The sequence below is a fragment of the Triticum urartu genome, chromosome 2 (assembly GCF_003073215.2).
Source record: "Triticum urartu cultivar G1812 chromosome 2, Tu2.1, whole genome shotgun sequence".
NCBI lineage: Eukaryota > Viridiplantae > Streptophyta > Magnoliopsida > Poales > Poaceae > Triticum > Triticum urartu.
In genome coordinates, this window is record NC_053023.1 from 547048037 (window position 1) to 547068962 (window position 20926).

The following is a 20926-nucleotide window of genomic DNA, read 5'->3' on the forward strand; positions in this document are numbered from 1 at the left end:
TCCTGGAAACTGGCCTCACATTCTTCAGTCCATTTGAACTTTGTATCCTTCTTCAACAACTCCATCATAGGTTTTGCAATTTTCGAGAAATTTTCAATGAACCTCCGGTAGTATCCTGCGAGTCCAGGAAAACTCCGGATCTCTCCAACTGTTGTTGGGGCTTCCCAATTTGTCATAGTGACAACCTTGGTGGGATCTACGGCTATTCCTTCTCCGGATATAACATGTCCGAGGAATCCCACTTCCTTCAACCAAAACTCACATTTGCTGAACTTGGCGTATAACTGATGTTCTCTGAGCTTACCAAGTACACCAAACGCAAATGTTCTTTCTGTTCTTCTTCATTCTTCGAGTAAACCAGTATATCATCAATGAACACTACGACGAACTTATCCAAAAACTCCATAAACACATTGTTCATCATGTTCATAAAGTAAGAGGTGAGTTAGTCAGGCCAAATGACATAACGGTATACTCATACAGCCCATACCTTGTGGTAAAAGCTGTCTTAGGTATGTCCTGCTCTCGAATCTTCAACTGGTGGTATCCTGATCGCAAATCGATCTTGGAAGATACCTTAGCTCCTTGCAATTGGTCAAACAAATCATTTATCATCGGCTGTGGGTACTTATTCTTGATCTCCACCTCATTCAATCCTCGATAATCAACAACCATCCTTAACGATCCATCCTTCTTTTCCACTAGAAGTACTGGTGATCCGCAAGGTGAAGAACTTGGGCGAATATATCCCTTATCCAGTAACTCCTTAATCTGCTTCTTAATCTCCTCCAAATCCTTTGTAGGCATCCTATACGGTCTCTTAGATATTGGTCCTATGCCTGGCAAAAGCTCAATCAAAAACTCAATGTCTCTATCCGGTGGCATGCCTGGCAACTCTTCTGGAAATACATCTGGAAAATCCTTTACCACCGGTACCTCCTCCTATACAACTCCTGATAAGGAATTTACTTGAGTCCTATTCGGCACATGTCGTGATACATACTTGATCCTTCTTCCCTCTGGGGTGTTAAGCAAAATCGACTTACTGGCGCAATCGATGTTTCCTCCAAACATCGATAGCCAATCCATACCCAGAGTTACATCAAAACCTTGTGATTCCAAAATGATTAAATCCGAGGGAAACACATGCCTACCTCTACTCAATGGCACTTGAAAACTGTAACATCCCAAATTTTCAATTTGGAATGTTATACATTAGATCATCATGCATATCATATTTTATTTGCTTTGGGTTTTGATCCTAGAAAATTCTAAGCAACTCAAGGACCCACGGAGAGAGTTGGGGATTTCGTTATTTTCATATTTGAGTTTTCTCAAATTTTGAGAATAGGATCATTTGATTTTATTTATTTTATCATCAATTATTTCTATTACAAAAATATGAGAGAGGGAATAAAATGACTTTCCCAAAATATAGAAATATTGAGGATTTAATAAATATCAAATAGTTTTATTTCGGAGTTTTTTTTGTTGTTTTATTTGAATTAGGAAAAATGCACGTTTTTCAAAATTGCATTTAGGGCCCAAATAAATGTTCACTTTGTCGGGCTTGATTCAGAAGCCCGGAAAATTTATTTCGGGATTTTTGGAGTCTTTTAGTATTTTTTTATTTTTCTTCCGAGCGAAAAAAACGGAACCGACTATGGGCCGTACTCGGCCAGGACTCCGCCTGGCCGGTGCCTTTATAAGCCGGGGCAAGCCAGCCCGAAGGCCCAGCCGCCCCAAAACCCTAACCCTAACCCTCGCCACCAGCCGCCGCCGATCCACCGGAGCCGCGCGTCGCCCGAGGTTCGCCGCACCTCGAAATCCATGCCGTTTAAAAAAAATTCCGTTCGTCGTTTTTCTTTTTCGTCGGATTTTTCCGCGGTTATTTTCTGATCGCGATTTCTGATCCGATTTTCGTTTTAGTTTTTTTCGCTCGTTTATCGGAATCAGGCGATTCAAGCGCCTGGAGTTTCGTCTCGAAACCCTCTATCCGAATAATCAACTTAAACAAGTTTTTGCTACTGTAAAATTTGACTTAGGTTCAGATTACTAGAACGAAGTTGTTTTCTTTCGCCGTTTGACTTTCTTTGCTTCGTTCGATTTGATTCTTTTTGCCAACCGAGTTCTTAAGTTGAACCTTCTGGTTAGATCTCTTATTTGAGTTTTACCTGTGCATTAGATGAGTACTTATTGTATGGCTTGTTTGTTTGCTTGCGATAGAGTACCCGGAGTGCGCCGCCTGTTACTTCGAATCGTTAGGTTTCACGGATCATCAGCAAGGCAAGTAACACTTTGATCATACCTTTTCTACAACCCAGTTTTTTGCATTAGATCAATCTTCACACATTGCATGATTAGGATCTAATTAAACTGTGGGATGGGAAGTAGATGAGGTAGTACCTATTACCTGTTTATTATCAAACCTTTGGGAGTTACTTCTACGTTTGCTTATTATGCCATGCTATGCTAGTAGACGTGGATTGGGTGAGTGAAATCCATGACAGATGTGAGATTGATAATTAATGGTTTATCTAAGGTGGCAACTTAAACACACATCTGGGTGGATTGAGGCACCTGGGTATTCCAGGACCTGCCTGTTTTCTTTTGGACCTCCACCCAGGCTCAAAGGGATCATGAGATTTTTTCAAACTAGAAACTTCCGTGTGCAGCCACAAGCCATTATGGGCTCTGGCATAGTTGATTAAGTCGTGCGAACTCTTACAGGGTAGACTAGCAGATGTAGGGGAAAGTAGGTGTACCGGTCTATCCATCGTAAGGTGCTAGCGCTTCTGAAAGACTGTGTCTCGGTCATCCGTTTCTCAAACACCATGTAGTGCGAGAAATCCAATGGAGGCGATCGAGTCTTGTGGGGAAAAGTGCGCAAACCTCTGCAGAGTGTATAAACTAATCATGATTAGCCGGGTCCCTGGTTATGGACATCTTGAGTATCTAGTATCTGGATTATCATGTGAATCTCATCATGTTACTCTTAATTAATGTTGTTGGGTTTAATGATGATTACTTTTAATTGGGATTGAGAATGCTGTCAACCATTCTCAATGTTTAACAACCACCATGATAGTAATTAAATTTATTCCTTTTGATGTAGGGAAAATTGGCTTTATGCAAAAACTGTAACCATAGAGCTTTCCACCAGCCAAATATGCATATAGTATAGCTATTGCATTCCATTACTCTCTATGTGTTACCTTGCCAGCATATTCCATGTGCTGACCCGTTTTCGGGCTACAACGTTAATGTGGCAGACTTTTTAGACGACAATTAAGGAGTTTTTAGGTCGTGGTTCTATACTCAGTGATGCCGTTGGAGTTGATGGACTCACTTATCTTCCAAGCCTTCCGCTATTATCGTAATTAGATGGCCTTAAGCCATATTTATTGTAATAAGTTCTCTTTTGAGGCACTCGATGTAATAAGTGTGTGATTGCTACTCTGCTATAAATCCTCCGAGTACTGTGTGGTGTCAGCATTACTGATCCAGGGATGACACCGGAGCACAGAGATCAGACTGTTTGAGGTCTGGTCGCTACAAAAACATCCTTTACTGGCCATATACTCCGCTCCTGGTGAGCTTACTAACATAGGTGTTCTAAGAACCTTGGTGGGTAGTTTATACTTATCCACGAATCCCCTTGATATGTATGAATGCGATGCACCAGTATCAAAAAGAACGATTGCAGTAAATGACTTAACCAAAAACTTACCTATTACTGCATTTGGCTGGGCTTCAACCTCCTCCACGTTAACGTGGTTCACCTGTCCCCTGTTGAAAGGGTTCGGCTTCTTCCCAGAGCTTCCATTGCCATTTCCATTCTGGGCTTCAAGACATTCATTAGCATAATGTCCGATCTTCTAACACTTATAACAAGTGACTTGGCTTAGGTCTCTCTTGGCTGGGGTTGATGGGTTCGTACGATTCTGACTGTTGCTCCCCCATTCCCATTACCATTCTTGGGGCCATTATGATTATGCGAACTCCCTCCTCCATGGGCATGCTGAAAATGTCCTCCCATTTTCGGGGTAAAATGTGGCTTCTACTGAGCTCCTGAATTGTATTTCCCTTGTCCATACTTCCTCTTGCGGTTCTCAATATGTTGCTGCTTCCCTTCAATCATAAGAGCACGATCTACCAACTCCTGGTAGTTGTTGAAAGTTGCTACCATCAACTGCATACTCAACTCATCATTCAGTCCTTCCAAAAACTTCTCCTGCTTAGCTGCATCTGTAGCAACGTCATCCAGGGCATAATGTGCTAACTTACTAAAGTCATCCACGTATTGGCCAACTGTCCATTCTCCTTGCCGTAAATTGTGAAACTCACGCTTCTTCATGGCCATAGCTCCCGCTGAAACATGGGTTGTACGGAAAGCCTGCTGAAATTGATCCCATGTCACCGTGGCTATAGGATAGGTGACAGTGTAATTCTCCCACCATGATGCTGCTGGTCCATCCAACTGATGTGCGGCAAAATGCACCTTCTCAGCGTCAGTACATCCTATAGTGGTTAACTTCCTTCCAATCTTGTGGAGCCAATCATCTGCTACTATAGGCTCGGTGCTACTGGAGAAAACCGGCGGATTCTGTCTAAGGAAACGGGTTAAGTGATCAACAGGTGGTGGTGGTGGTGGGTTGTTGTTGTTGTTGTTGTTGTTGTTCCCCTGATCCTGATTCTGGACTAGCAACTGCATCAATGCATTCTGCTGCTGGATCAACTAAGTGAGCTCCGGTGGAAATGCAAATCCATTGTCACGTCTCGGAGGCATCTGATGGGTTTAGAGGGGAGAGATTAGAATAGAATGAGGTCTAATGAGAAAACACTACCCATATTCACATGAGACAAACACAAACATTTCACTCAATCAATCAATCAAGTCATACAATCGGTCTAACTATCGCAAAAGTGCTCGGACTACTCTATTTACATGGTGGAATACTACTACTGATATGGTGGTCTACTAGAAATATTCCTCAGTTGCAGACTCCATGATATGTGCTCCAGCTTCTTCTTCATAGTCATCATCGCTCAGGTCAGAGTCGGTGTCGTCGATGATGATGTAGTCTTCCGGGCGAATCTCCTTGGGTTCTTCGTCTTCTTCTACTGGTGTGGGGTCTCCCATGAATATTCCGATCTTCTTAATCAGGTCTTCATTCTTCTCCACTAGAATGATGATTTCCTCCTCATAATCTTCACGTGTAGCCTTGAGTTCTTCCTCCAGCTCCGTGATTCTTGTCATCGCCTTCTTCAGATCTATCATGCCTGAGCACATCTAGTTCTCCTGGCGTCGAATGTGCTGGTTTAACTCCTGGATAAAAGTTGCGATTGATCTATCCTTCCTGGTGCTGATCATCTCCCATTGCTCATCTCGGCGTCCACAAATCTAGTAGATAGTATCATTGAGATCATTGCGAAAAACTTCTCCAATACGTCCCATGGCGATGTGGGCTGCCAGGCTCTTTCCTAGACTCCAGGTTGGTGCAACAAAGGAAAACTCTATGGGCTCGATGACTGGCGCGAACGTCCTTCCTGGGACTTGAACTTGAATCATCTAGCGCTCCTCTTCGGGTAAAGTGGCGTTGTAGGTCCCGGTGAAGCTTGGTACTCTGATGTTCAGGTACTTAGTGACTTCCTTCAGGTGGTGTCCAAAGGGTGTATCATCATCCGGTTGCGTGAACTTGTTCCTTGCATCCGCCATCCTAAAAGAGTAGAAAAGATGAGAAGTCGAAAATGAGAAGAGAATAGTGATCTAGGTCTTTATCTTACTGGTCGTGTCCTACAGTCAGCGTGTGCTCTGATACCATCTTGTAGCGACCAGACCTCGAACGGTCCGATCTCTGTGCATCAGTGTCATCCTTGGATCAGTAATGCTGACACGCACAATACTTGAAGGATTTATAACAGAGTAGCAATCACACACGTATTACATCGAATGTATCAAAAAAGAACTTATTACAAAATAATATGGCTTAAGGCCATCTAATAACGATAAGCGGAAGGCTTGGAACATAAGTGAGTCCATCAACTCCAACGGCATCACTGAGTATAGAACCACGACCTAAGGCTCCTCACTCGTCGTCTGAAAAGTCTGCAACATGAACGTTGCAGCCCGAAAACGGGTCAGCACATGGAATTTGCTGGCAATGTAACACATAGAGAGTAGTGAACAGAGATAGGCTATACTACATGCATATATGGCTGGTGGAAAGCTCTATGGTTACAGTTTTGCATAAAGCCAGTTTTTCCTACCTAGCAAAGGAATAAATTTTATTAACTATCATGGTGGTTGTTAACTCATTGAGAGGCAGTAGACACGGCGGCTGAGCCCGGCCTGGAACCTGGGGGGACTTTAGCTTCGGCAATCGGCACCATTGAAGACTCTAATCTTAATTGTCGGGATTTCCGCCCGGGAGGCCAACGAAGACATATAGTCAGATGGAAATGAGAGACTAACGAGCTGAGGTCAAGTTTATTCACACAATGACTAAACACGCTAGGACGGGTTTATTCCCACCGAGATACAGGTCACTTTCAACTGAAGAGTCCATAAGCCCCACGGGGGCCGCTATTTGGATATTTCTCGAGAGACGGACTAGATCACGAGAGCTACCAAAAACTAAACCATGATAGTTTTTATACACGCTAGCCTGTCAGCGCGGCTTTGGTGGCAATCGTACCATTTTAAAGCCCCAAGCCAACATCCAACAGTGGGTTCACACCACAGGCCCAGAATACGAAACTCGATCTCCGTTCGTTGGGATTGCCCAACCCGCACTTTAAGATTCAGAAAAGTTCGGCAGGGGCCCTGACGACTGGCATTGCTTGGCTTGCAGGGAGGCGAAACTGCCGGCGGTCGTTGAGGATCGGAGGTGAGCAGTGTCGATCATTGGTCTTTGTTACTCGGCGCTCAGAGAGAGACGCATGAGGACTTGCCGGAGGGCGCTGGTCAACGTACTCGAGATCCGTCTGCCCAGGAGCGATAAGGGCGCGCATGGGCGGGAGCCCGGGTCCTGCGGTAAAGCAGAGGAGGCCTGGCCGCTTCACGGGGAGACCCAGGTTCCGCAGGTGAACGGATTAACTCACCGGTCGCACCGAATTAAGAGGAGCAACTACAAGCATGCGTAGTCAAGTCGAAATGGCCGAAAGAACCGCAACCCTTTAATTGCTATACTCCTAAACTATCTAAAGTCCCGGCATCTCTCTCAAGAACCCCGGGTCATGTAGACCGCTCCGGGGCTGATGACCAAAATACTAACACTAAGACACTCAAGTCTGCAGTGGTCAGATATTCGAGGTGCACCAGAGGTGCTGCAGCCGAGTCCGGGCCTGCGGGAGTGAACGGAGGCAAGATTGGGAGGAAAACTATGGATCCAAGACTTGAAGAGGAATGGCGCGTGGTAACGAAACTTTGGGAGGAACTCGGTGTGGAGCGCCAGGGTATAAAGGTGCAGACGCAACATTGTGGACCTCGTGCGGTGCACTGATTGGGGGGACAGAGTTCACACGACTTAAGTACGTTATGGGCCTAGGTCAAGGAGTGCCCCAATACGTGCAGCTCGTGTATCGGGGTTGTGCCGCTCGAGACCAGGCAGCTAGCGACGATTAGCAGATATTGGAAGCGGGGAACAGGCGGTGCGCCCGTTGCGTCTGGCACGGAACGTTTCTAAAGTATGGAACATATCGCCTCCTGGAGGCCATCCTCCATGATCTTGTCCTCGGTCGGAAGTGCGTCGTGACATGGGGTTTTCGTCGAGAAGTGGGCTTGGGGTCTCTTCCGAGGGACTACAGAGCACATTATCGAACTATACCTCTGCCAGTGGACGACCCATGCCAGGAACTTCGGGTCTGAGCCTTGCAATAGGCAGCACGGGAGACGCAACTCGGGGGCGATCGTGCAGGCAAGGTCGGGTCAGGCTGGCCAGGCGAGCGCCGTGTTCTTCAAGATCGGGAGCCACAGCGGATTGCCGCGTACACAAATCTCCATTATCCAGTAGCTCTACCGTCCAGACGGGCGCAGATTTATCGCTGTGACATGTAAAGGGTTGCCCCGGCTATGTCGCAGGGACGTTGTCCAATCCGTGCGGTATGTTAGACCGTGCGTCCGAGGCGTGGGGAAGTGGAGAGCCCCACGTCCAATCAACCGCCACGCGGCGCCCAAGGCCGCAGGCTGTTAGGGCCCGTGGCGCTTCGCTCTTGCCCTTCCTGCACGGCCAAGTCCGGGCGCGCCTTGGGCCCGGGGGCTACTGTCGGCGTTCTGGGAACAGGGGTCCCCAGACTTGCCTGCCTGCGGCCTGCAGCGTGGCTCAAAGGGGGGCCCAGCACGGCCCATCTTCACCAACACAAACTCAAGACCCTCGCGAGGGGCCAAGCCTCGCGGGGCGGACGACACAGAGCTTCCTCAGGCACGGCCTCGTCAGGCTGGCTCACGAGGAGGCGGAGAGATCAAGGCGGGGTACCTCGCGAGGTGCCCGTGACGCAAGCCATGACGACTCAGGGCGCCAGGCGGGTGCCAGCCGCGCTGCGTCCTCCTTTCCTCTTTGGTGCAAAGGGGGCAAGCGCAGCCGCGGAGTACCGAGGCATCAGGCAAAGGTTGCCATTTCGGTGCAACGAGACCAAGACCAGGAGGACTACGAGACGGAGGTCACCGTGGAGCCCAAGACGGCGTCATCAGAGCTTTGCGCAGGCGAAGACTACTTTTGTCAGGATAGCTGATACTTGCCCTTCAAATTAGCCCGCCATTGTTGGCTCCCTTCCCGCTCAATATTTGGGAAGAGGACCAGGGCCTCTATAAATAGGAAGCCACCCACATAGCAAGGTCGGAGGTCGGGTTGGCGGAGAGAGAGAGAAAGGTGGCTGAACTCCTCCCAGCAGTTCATCGCCTCAGCCAAGAACAGACCTCGGAGCTGTTTTCCTGTTTGTTCTATTACACCAGGCAATCCACCACCACACCTGGAGTATGGCTTTAACCAACGACGGTGGCTGAACCAGTATAGCACGCCTGTGTCATTGTGTGTTCTTTCATATTTTGACCTGCATGGGGAGGGTGAATAGGTCAGGAGGCGAACCTCGCGTAGCACCCTAGTGGTTTCGAAGACCTCAAGGGTCGCCGGAACCAAATCGAATTTTGGGCAGTGGCCGGTAGGGGTGCGCTCCGAATTCGTCTTTCCACGCCGCCAGCTGTCCTGCCGACACGCCTGCTCATGTTGGGCAGCATAATGAGCTGGCGGGGAGCGCTCGGCGCTCCGCATAGTCAGTCCCGCGTCGCCAGCACGCCCTATGTCGGCGGTTCCGTCCTCCGCCGCCATTCCTTCGTACACTGCCGACATAGCGCAGTGTTTACTGAAGAAACGCTGCCGGCGGGGAACGAGGTAACCTATCAATTCAATCGCTCAGCATCCCAATTAGATATGTGCGCACCGAAGAACGGCCGCACATCACGTGCACTCATCGTCGCTTCTCTCGTAACCATCGTCTGTCATTTCGATGCCCGAGCTGGATGCTCGCGCGCGGTCCGGGGTAGTCCATGTGACGGCTCACGCAGCAGCCTCATCGGGGCGCGAGAATGAGCTCCTGCGTAGGGACTAAGTCAAACCGGACGGACGTTACGAAGAATGGCACGCGGTCGCCAATTCCGAACAGCCTCGGTCAGGATCAGCCTTAGCTGCAGGGGGTTCTGTCTGTGCTTGGTCCGTTGCCACGCTGCTAACGCAAGAAACGGACACTTTAGCCGCCAAGGGCGACGAGGCTCCGGCGGCTCCTACAGGCAGCCCCCTCCCCTCAAGAAGAAGCCTGGCTCAGGCGGTGGCTGGGCGGAAACATCCGTCCGTCGTGCCAGGCCGGCAAGAGAGAGGCCTAGGCAAAGGCAAAAGTCCTTCGGCTCGATGCAAGTGTCCCGCCAGAAAGCCTTCGCCGGCTGCTCCCCATGCTAACACAGCACCGTCGTGGAGGATCCCAATGTTAGACCTCCTGTGTTGGTGTTACTAGATCACTCACGGTGCGTAGGGATGAATATGCCGAGAAGGTAAACGGCATTCAAGACAAGGGCCTCGTCATTCACCCAAAGGCCGGGCTAAGCACGGTGGCCTAGCGCAGGCTGCTGCTGGTCGTTCGCGAGCAGATGAGCTAGCGCATAGCGTTGCGGTTGGCCAGGAAGTCTAAGCCGCAACCTGGCATCCGCCATCGCAACGATGTACTAAACGGGGCGTCGGCGACACCACGCCGGAAGTTCTTCGAGCTCTACGAGCTGGGCCATTCAAAGCCCTGCCAACGGAGAGAGGAATGGCTATAGGCTTGAGGCTGGTGTTCCCGTATTTGGGACTCAAGTGACCGGGTGGCCTTGTGGCTGGCTCTGGTGACAGCTGGCAACCACAAATCTCCTCCTGGGAAGAAGAGACGCACGCCAATAATACGTATTCATCTGCCAAACTTCAAGTACTTAGCATCCACAAGGCGAAGCGGGGCAACCAACTAACATCCACCGGAAGCTGACCCGATGCGGAGTAGCATGCAAAAGCCACAAATCCGGAAGGAACCTCTAAAAGTACAAGGTGCAGCAGTCTTTCAAACTACTAACCATGACAGAAATCTTACAAAAGTCTCAGATATTCCCACAGGTGAGCTGAAAGAGGCGCATCTCATTCTCAGGTTGTCGACGGCGCTGCGTCAGACGTCCAGATGAAGGGACGGCGTATGCTGCAAGACTTTGCACTTCTTTTCGGAGTGTTCAGTCCTGAGTGATAACAAGTGCCGGGCTGACGAGAAGGGCAAATACTTCATACTCCTTGAGCTTATACAATGGCACCTGCGGCAGGATGACCCAGAAGAGAAGAGCGCCTAAGCTCAACCTAAGGAGTGAGTGCGCAAGTGGGCGGCCGACACTCGTTGCTGACCTAGCAGAACGTTCAGACCCAACACGGGCGGAAGATTCCAGTCGGAACCTCCGCCACGGCTAGCGGTAATGAAGGTTCAAATGCACGTTGCTAGATACCTTAAGCGTGGTACTGGAGTTGAATACTCCACACCTACTCACACTAGACGACAATGCGTCAATGAAAGCTGCGCGTCAGGAGCAATTCGCGAGAGGAAGGGAGCGAGGGTATGAACCGTTCGTCTGAGTTGAAAGTGCACCGGATCGAGTCGAGGTGAGGGAGGAAGGAACAAACACGGGCGTGGGGAAGAACGTTCGGCCGTAGAAGGGGTGGGGCGCGACCTCGAATCTCATGAGGTATGGCAAGCTACCACCTCAGGACGGAGGCCGCTGGGAGGGATACAGTCCTCGCGAGGATCGTAACGCAAAGGCAAACGCAGGCCTGCCACTCTTATCTCCGCCTTAACGTCGCTCAGCCAAGGAGAAATGATGACCGCACCGCCATGGAGGACGACGGGATATGGGGGGCTTCCATGAGGCCGGAGCAGAGAATTGGCCTGATTTATGTATGTTGCATCTGCATCCTGGGGAGACGTGAGCAGTGTCTAAGCCGCAGTTTGTCATCGGCAGTTTCGAACAGCAGTTTCGCCTCGCCGAGAAGAATGAGATGACGTCCTCCCCAAGCCTGAAGCCAGACTGCTGCCCCTCTTCACAGGTTCGGGCGGCATAGGATGCCATCACATTCAGGCTCCAATGCAGGTCTACTCAAGTTGTTGGCAAAACAGCAGAGTCTGCCCGATGCCTTTGCCCAAATATCCCAAGCACGTGGTGGTCCACCTAAGACCTCTCCTGATGGCGCTGAGAGCAATGGGCTCAAGTCCTAGTCCGTAGAGACATTTAACAACCTCACAGTTGCCCTTAAGATCCAGTTAGCAACAAAGCACTTCTCGTATCGACTGATGGCTCCGAACGGTCCCTAGATCAGGGGCAAGTGTGCGTCTTCCCGTCACCAATTGCAGGTGAATCGGCAAAACTACCTGCGCTAGCACCGGGCTCATACGACTCGACGTGCAGCAACTACGCTACGCTGCGTACCAACGCACCTCGAGTACGCGCTAGCAAGTTTCCATGGCGGGACTCCACAGAGGCTAACGAACGTACTAATGCTAGGATGTAGGCACGAAGTCATCATGGGCAATCCTGTGAGAGAATGGTACGAGTGGTGTTCCTGGAGCGAGCCGTTAGGGCCGATCACTGGAAAACGGTATCTGGCGGAAAGAGAGCTTTCTGAGGCCGCCCAAAGAGATGACACTGTCCGGGCGTCAGATCAGTGATCAATCGTGTTACAACATTGCCTTGCTGATGACGTCTAAGACAAACTGGAGATTTTCGTTAGTAGGAGCAGAGCGGTGCACTTTTCGGGTTACTGTGTAAGCCGACGCAATGGAAAGACAAACAAGCAATTACAATGAAGCACTCATCCAGATGCATAACGAGGTAAATACTGCCAATAGATGCTATGATGGATCGGCAGGCTACGAGTACATGAAAGTTTTTCAACTTAATAACTCCGGTTTGCAAAAGAAACAAATCAAACGAAACAACGAAAGTCAAATGGCGAAAGAAAACAAGCTTCAATTACTAATCTGGACCTAAGTCAAATTTTACAGAAGCAAAAACTTGTTTGAGTTGGTTAAACGGAAAGAGGGTTTCCAAACGAAACTCTAGGTGCTTGAATCGCCTGATTCCGATAAACGAGCGAAAAGTTAAACTAAAATGAAAATCGGATCAGAAATCGCGATCAGAAATAATCGGGGAAAATCCAAGAAAAAGAAAAACTGACGAACAGATTAACGAACGAACGTTCGTTATCTTAAACTGAACGGTGAACTCGTCTGTTTAAAACGAACCAACGAGCGAACGCTCGCTAGATAAAAGAACCGATAAAACCGATCTAATAAAAAAACCTAGGGTTTTCAAGGAAAAACCGATCGATTTTCTCCGGAAAACCGGCGGCGAATGGCGTGGCTACCTCGTCGGACTCCGGCGGCTCGGGGCTCTGGCGGGGCGGGGTGGCGTCGGCGGCGGGCGGCGCGGCGGCTGTGGCGGTGAGCGGCGGCTGCGGGAGGTGGGGTGGGGCGAGGTGGCGGGGTGAGGTGGCGGCGGCGGGTATTTATGAGAGGGGGGCGAGGTGGCTTGGGGAAGGGGCCGTCTCGGGAGGCGTGCTCCTCCCGGACTCGGGCGGCGGCGGTGGCTTCGCTCGGGACTCCGGTCCCGAGCCGGTGCGGGAGACGGCGGCGGCGCGGGCTTGGCTCGGCTCGGCTGGGCCTTCGGCCCAGTCGGGCGCGCGAACAGTTTTTTTAAACAATTCCGCCGAAACTAAGAAAAATTCTAGAAAATAAAATAAAATTCTAAAAATGCCAAAATAAATTTTCACCGCCTAAATAAAATATTTAGAACGAGATGAACATTTTCTTGGCCCCGAAATGCAGTTTTGAAAAAACGTGCAATTTTTCCTAAATTCAAATAAAACTAGCCAAAAACTCTGAAATAATATCTTATTTGATTTTTTTATTAAATCCTCAATATTTCTTTATTTTGGGAAAGTCATTTTATTCCCTCTCTCATATTTCTATAATGGAAATAATTGAAGATAAAATAACGAAAATCAAATGATCCTATCTTCAAATTTTGAGAAAACTCAAATATGAAAATAACGAAACCCCCAACTCTCTCCGTGGGTCCTTGAGTTGTGTAGAATTTCTGGATCAGGCCAAAAGCAATTAAAATATGATATGCAGTGATGATCTAATGTATAACATTCCAAATTGAAAATTTGGGATGTTGCAGTTGGCGAGACGACAACGATGCCACCATGGAGATCAAGGTGTCAAGCCGGTGACAATGGTGATCATGACGGTGATTTGGAGATGGAGATCAAAGGCACAAGATGATGATGGCCATATCATATCACTTATTTTGATTGCATGTGATGTTTATCTTGTATGCAACTTATTTTGCTTAGTACGGCGGTAGCATTATAAGATGATCTCTCACTAAATTTCAAGGTATAAGTGTTCTCCCTGAGTATGCACCGTTGCTACAGTTCGTCGTTCCGAGACACCACGTGATGATCGGGTGTGATAAGCTCTACGTTCACATACAACGGGTGCAAGCCAGTTTTACACAAGGAGAATACTTAGGTTAAACTTGACGAGCCTAGCATATGCAGATATGGCCTCGGAACACTGAGACCGAAAGGTCGAGCATGAATCATATAGTAGATACGATCAGCATAGTGATGTTCACCATTGAAAACTTCTCCATCTCACGTGATGATCGGACATGGTTTAGTTGATACGGATCACGTGATCATTTAGATGACTAGAGGGATGTCTATCTAAGTGGGAGTTCTTAAGTAATATGATTAATTGAACTTTAATTTATCATGAACTTAGTACCTGATAGTATTTTGCATGTCTATGTTGTTGTAGATAAATGGCTTGTGCTACTGTTACTTTAAATTTTAATGCGTTTCTAGAGAAAGCTAAGTTGAAAGATAATGGTAGCAACTACATGGACTGGGTCCGTAACTTGAGGATTATCCTCATTGCTGCACAGAAGAATTACGTCCTGTAAGCACCGCTAGGTGCAAAGCCCGTTGTAGGAGCAACTCCAAATGTTATGAATGTCTGGCAGAGCAGAGCTGATGACTACTCGATAGTTCAGTGTGCCATGCTTTACAGCTTAGAATCGGGACTTCAACGACATTTTGAACGTCATGGAGCATATGAGATGTTCCAGGAGTTGAAGTTAATATTTCAAGCAAATGCACGGATTGAGAGATATGAAGTCTCCAATAAGTTCTACAGCTGCAAAATGGAGGAGAATAGTTCTGTCAGTGAACATATACTTAGAATGTTTGGGTACCATAACCACTTGACTCAACTGGGAGTTAATCTTCCTGATGATAGTGTCATTGACAAAGTTCTTCAATCACTGGCACCAAGCTACAAAATCTTTGTGATGAACTATAATATGCAAGGGATGGATAATACAATTCCCGAGCTCTTCGCAATGCTAAAGGCTGCAGAGGTAGAAATCAAGAAGGAGCATCAAGTGTTGATGGTCAACAAAACCACTAGTTTCAAGAAGAAGGGCAAAGGGAAGAAGGGGAACTTCAAGAAGAACGGCAAGCAAGTTGCTGCTCAAGTGAAGAAGCCCAAGTCTGGACCTAAGCATGAGACTGAGTGCTTCTACTGCAAAGGGACTGGTCACTGGAAGCGGAACTGCCCCAAGTATTTGGCGGATAAGAAGGATGGCAATGTGAAAGGTGTATTTGATATACATGCTATTGATGTGTACCTTACTAATGCTCGTAGTAGCACCTGGGTATTTGATACTTGTTTTGTTGCTCATATTTGTAACTCAAAACAGGGGCTACGGATTAAGCAAAGATTAGCTAAGAACGAGGTGACGATGCACGTGGGAAATGGTTCCAAAGTCGATGTGATCGCCATCGGCACGCTACCTCTACATCTACCTCCGGGATTAGTTTTAGACCTGAACAATTGTTATTTGGTGCCAGCGTTAAGCATGAACATTATATCTGGATCTTTTTTGATGCGAGACGGTTATTCATTTAAATCAGAGAACAATGGTTGTTCTATTTATATGAGTAATATCTTTTATGGTCATGCACCCTTAGTGACTGGTATATTTTTTATTGAATCTCGATAGTAGTGATACACATATTCATAGTATTGAAGCCAAAAGATACAAGTTTAATAATGATAGTGCAACTTATTTGTGGCACTACCGTTTAGGTCATATTGGTGTAAAGCGCATGAAGAAACTCCATGCTGATGGGCTTTTGGAATCACTTGATTATGAATCACTCGATGCTTGCGAACCATGCCTCATGGGGAAGATGACTAAGACTCCGTTCTCCGGAACAATGAAGCGAGCAACTAACTTATTGGAAATAATACATACTGATGTATGCGGTCCGATGAGTGTCGATGCTCGCGGCGGGTATCGTTATTTTCTGACCTTCACAGATGATTTGAGCAGATATGGGTATATCTACTTGATGAAACATAAGTCTGAAACATTTGAAAAGTTTAAGAATTTCATAGTGAAGTGGAAAATTATCGTAACAAGAAAATTAAGTTTCTACGATCTGATCGTGGAGGTGAATATTTGAGTTATGAGTTTGGTCTTCATTTGAAACAATGCGGAATAGTTTCACAACTCACGCCCCCTGGAACACCACAGTGTAATGGTGTGTCCAAACGCCATAGCCACACTTTATTAGATATGGTGCGATCTATAATGTCTCTTACTGATTTACCACTATCATTTTGGGGTTATGCTTTAGAGATGGTTGCATTCGCGTTAAATAGGGCACCATCGAAATCCATTGAGACGACACCATATGAATTGTGGTTTAGCAAGAAACCCAAGTTGTCGTTTCTTAAAGTTTGGGGTTGCGATGCTTATATGAAAAGCTTCAACCTGATAAGCTTGAACCCAAATTGGAGAAATGTGTCTTCATAGGATACCCAAAGGAGACTGTTGGGTACACCTTCTATCACAAATCTGAAGGCAAGATATTTGTTGCTAAGAATGGATCCTTTCTAGAGAAGGAGTTTCTCTCGAAAGACGTGAGTGGGAGTAAAGTAGAACTTCATGAGGTAATTGTACCTTCTCCCTTATTGGAAAGTAGTTCATCACAGAAATCAGTTCCAGTGATTCCTACACCAATTAGTGAGGATGCCAATGATGATGATCATGAAACTTCTGATCAAGTTACTACCAAACCTCGTAGGTCAACCAGAGTAAGATCCGCACCAGAGTGGTACGGTAATCCTATTCTGGAGGTCATGTTACTTGACCACGACGAACCTACGAACTATGAGGAAGCGATGATGAGCCCAGATTTCGCGAAATGGCTTGAGGCCATGAAGTCTGAGATGGGATCCATGTATGAGAACAAAGTGTGGACTTTGGTTGACTTGCTCGATGATCGACAAGCCATAGAGAATAAATGGATCTTCAAGAAGAAAACTAACGCTGATGGTAATATTACTATATACAAAGCTCGACTTGTTGCAAAAGGTTTTCATCAAGTTCAAGGAGTTGACTACGATGAGACCTTCTCACCCGTAGCAATGCTTAAGTCTGTCCGAATCATGTTAGCAATTGCTGCATTTTATGATTATGAAATTTGGCAAATGGATGTCAAAACTGCATTCTTAATGGATATCTCAAAGAAGAGTTGTATATGATGCAACCAAAAGGTTTTGTCGATCCTAAAGGTGCTAACAAAGTGTGCAACCTCCAACGATCCATGGACTGGTGCAAGCCTCTCGGAGTTGGAATATACGCTTTGATAGTGTGATCAAAGCATATGGTTTTATACAGACTTTTGGAGAAGCATGTATATACAAGAAAGTGAGTGGGAGCTCTGTAGCATTTCTGATATTATATGTGGATGACATATTGTTGATCGGAAATGATACTGAATTTCTGAATAGCATAAAAGGATACTTGAATAAGAATTTTTCAATGAAAGACCTCGGTGAAGCTGCTTATATATTGGGCATCAAGATCTATAGAGATAGATCAAGATGCTTAATTGGACTTTCACAAAGCACATACCTTGATAAAGTTTTGAAGAAGTTCAAAAGGGATCAGTCAAAGAAAGGGTTCTTGCATGTGTTACAAGGTGTGAAGTTGAGTCAGACTCAATGCCCGACCACTGCACAAGATAGAGAGAAAATGAAAGTCATTCCCCATGCCTCAGCCATAGGTTCTATCATGTATGCAATGTTGTGTACCAGACCTGATGTGTGCCTTGCTATTAGTTTAGCAGGGAGGTACCAAAGTAATCCGGGAGTGGATCACTAGACTGCGGTCAAGAACATCCTGGAATACCTAAAAAGGACTAAGGATATGTTTCTCGTTTATGGAGGTGACAAAGAGCTCATCGTAAATGGTTACGTCGATGCAAACTTTGACACTAATCCGGATGACTCTAAGTCACAAACTGGATATGTATTTTTATTGAATGGTGGAGCTGTCAGTTGGAGCAGTTCTAAGCAGAGTGTCATGGCGGGATCTATGTGTGAAGCGGAATACATAGCTGCTTCGGAAGCAGGAAATGAAGGAGTCTGGATGAAGGAGTTCATATCTGATCTAGGTGTAATACCTAGTGCACCGGGTCCAATGAAAATCTTTTGTGACAATACTGGTGCAATTGCCTTGGCAAAGGAATCCAGATTTCACAAGAGAACCAAGCACATCAAGAGACGCTTCAATTCCATCTGTGATCAAGTCAAGGAGGGATACATAGATATTTGCAAGATACATACGGATCTGAATGTTGCAGACCCATTGACTAAGCCTCTCTCACGAGCAAAACATGATCAGCACCAAGACTCCACGGGTGTTAGAATCATTACTATGTAATCTAGATTATTGACTCTAGTGCAAGTGGGAGACTGAAGGAAATATGCCCTAGAGGCAATAAGAAAGTTGTTATTTATATTTCCTTATATCATGATAAATTTTTATTATTCGTGCTAGAATTGTATTAACCGAAAACTTAGTACATGTGTGAATACATAGACAACAGAGTGTCCCTAGTGTGCCTCTACTTGACTAGCTCGTTAATCAAAGATGGTTAAGTTTCCTAGCCATAGACATGTGTTGTCATTTGATGAACGGGATCACATCATTAGAGAATGATGTGATGGACAAGACCCATCCGTTAGCTTAGCATAATGATCGTTTACTTTTTATGCTATTGCTTTCTTCATGACATATACATGTTCATATAACTATGAGATTATGCAACTCCCGAATACCGGAGGAACACCTTGTGCGCTATCAAATGTCACAACGTAACTGAGTGATTATAAAGATGCTCTATAGGTTTCTTCGATGGTGTTTGTTGAGTTGGCATAGATCGAGATTAGGATTTGTCATTCCGTGTATCGAAGAGGTATCTCTGGGCCCTCTCGGTAATGCACATCACTATGAGCCTTGCAAGCAATGTGACTAATGAGTTAGTCATGAGATAATGCATTACAGAACGAGTGACTTGCCGGTGACGAGATTGAATTAGGTATGGTGATACCGACGATCGAATCTCGGGCAAGTAACATACCGATGACAAAGGGAACAACATATGTTGTTATGCGGTTTGACTGATAAAGATCTTCGTAGAATATGTAGGAACCAATATGAGCATCCAGGTTCCGCTATTGGTTATTGACCGGAGATGTGTCTCGGTCATGTCTACATAGTTCTCGAACCCGTAGGGTCCGCACGCTTAACGTTCGACGATGATTTGTATTATGAGTTTATTTGATTTGATGACTGAAGGTTGTTCGAAGTCTAGGATGAGATCACGGATGTGACAAGGAGTCTCGAAATGGTCGATACATAATGATTCATATATTGGAAGGTTACATCCGGACACTGGAATGGTTCGGGTCGTTTCAGAGTACCGGGGGTTACCGACCCCCCCGGGGGGGAGTTATTGGGCCTCATGGGCCTAATGGTGGAAGAGAGGAGGCAGGCCAAAGAGGGGCGCGCGCCCCCCTTGCCCAAACCGAATTGGACTAGGGCTAGGGGGTCGGGCCCCCCTTTCCTTCTCTTCTCCTACTCCTTCCCCCCTTCTCCTTGTGGAAGTAGGAAAGGCGGGGGGCGAATCCTACTTGGAGTAGGACTCCCCCCCTTGGGCGCGCCACCCTTGGCCGGCCTCCTCCTCCCTCCCTCCTTTATATACGTGGGAGGGGGCACGCCATAGACACACAAGTTGATCTTTAGCCGTGTGCGGTGCCCCCCTCCACAGTTTTACACCTCGGTCATATTGTCGTAGTGCTTAGGCGAAGCCCTGCGTCAGTAACTTCATCATCACCGTCACCATGCATCATGCTGACGGAACTCTCCCTCGGCCTCAACTGGATCAAGAGTTCGAGGGACTTCACCGAGCTGAACTTGTGTAGATCACGGAGGTGTCGTACGTTCGGTACTTGGATCGGTTGGATCGCAAAGACGTTCGACTAGATCAACCACGTTACTAAATGCTTCCACTTTCGGTCTATGAGGGTACATAGACACACTCTCCCCCTCTCGTTGTTATGCATCTCCTAGATAGATCTTGCGTGATTGTAGGTAAAATTTTTGAAATACTGCGGTCCCCAACAATAAATATTTAAGTGAAGCGTAGAGAGCAATTCTAACAAGTCATGGCATAATTTTGGCTCTCTCATATAGGTGTGTCCAGCAAGGATAGATGACTTAAAATAAAAAGCAAAACAAGCAAAGACTCATATCATACAAGACACTCCAAGCAAAGACTCATATCATACAAGACGCTCCAAGCAAAACTTATAGTATGTGACGAATACAAATATAGTTTCAAGTAAAATACCGATGGTTGTTAGAAGAAAGAGGGGATGCCACTCGGGGCATCCCGAAGCTTAGTTGCTTGATACTTCTTGAATATTATCTTGGGGTTCCATGGGCATTCCCAAGCTTATCCTTTTGCTAATCCTTATTCCTTCATTCATCGTAAAGTCACCCAAAACTTGAAAACTTCAATCAAACAAAACTTAACAAAACCTTCGTGAGATCCGTTAGTATAAGAAAGAAAATCACTACTATAAGTATTGTTGCAAACCCATTCATATTTTATTTTTGCATTATATCTATTGTATTCCAACTTTTCTATGGCAAAAACTCTTCAAAGAAAACCATAGAATCATCAAAACAAGCACACAACGCAAAGCAAACAAGATCTGTCAAAAACAAAACAGTCAGTAGCAATCTAGAGATTTTGAATCCTTCTGTAACTCCAAAAATTCTGAAAAATTAGGAAAACGTGAGCAATTTGTATATTAATCTTCTTCAAATAAAATCAGTATTTTATCGTGTTTATGTTAAAAATTAAAATTATTTTCCTGGATGCAAATGTTTCTGTTTTTCAGCAACATCAAATCAACTATCACCCAACAAGATCTTAAA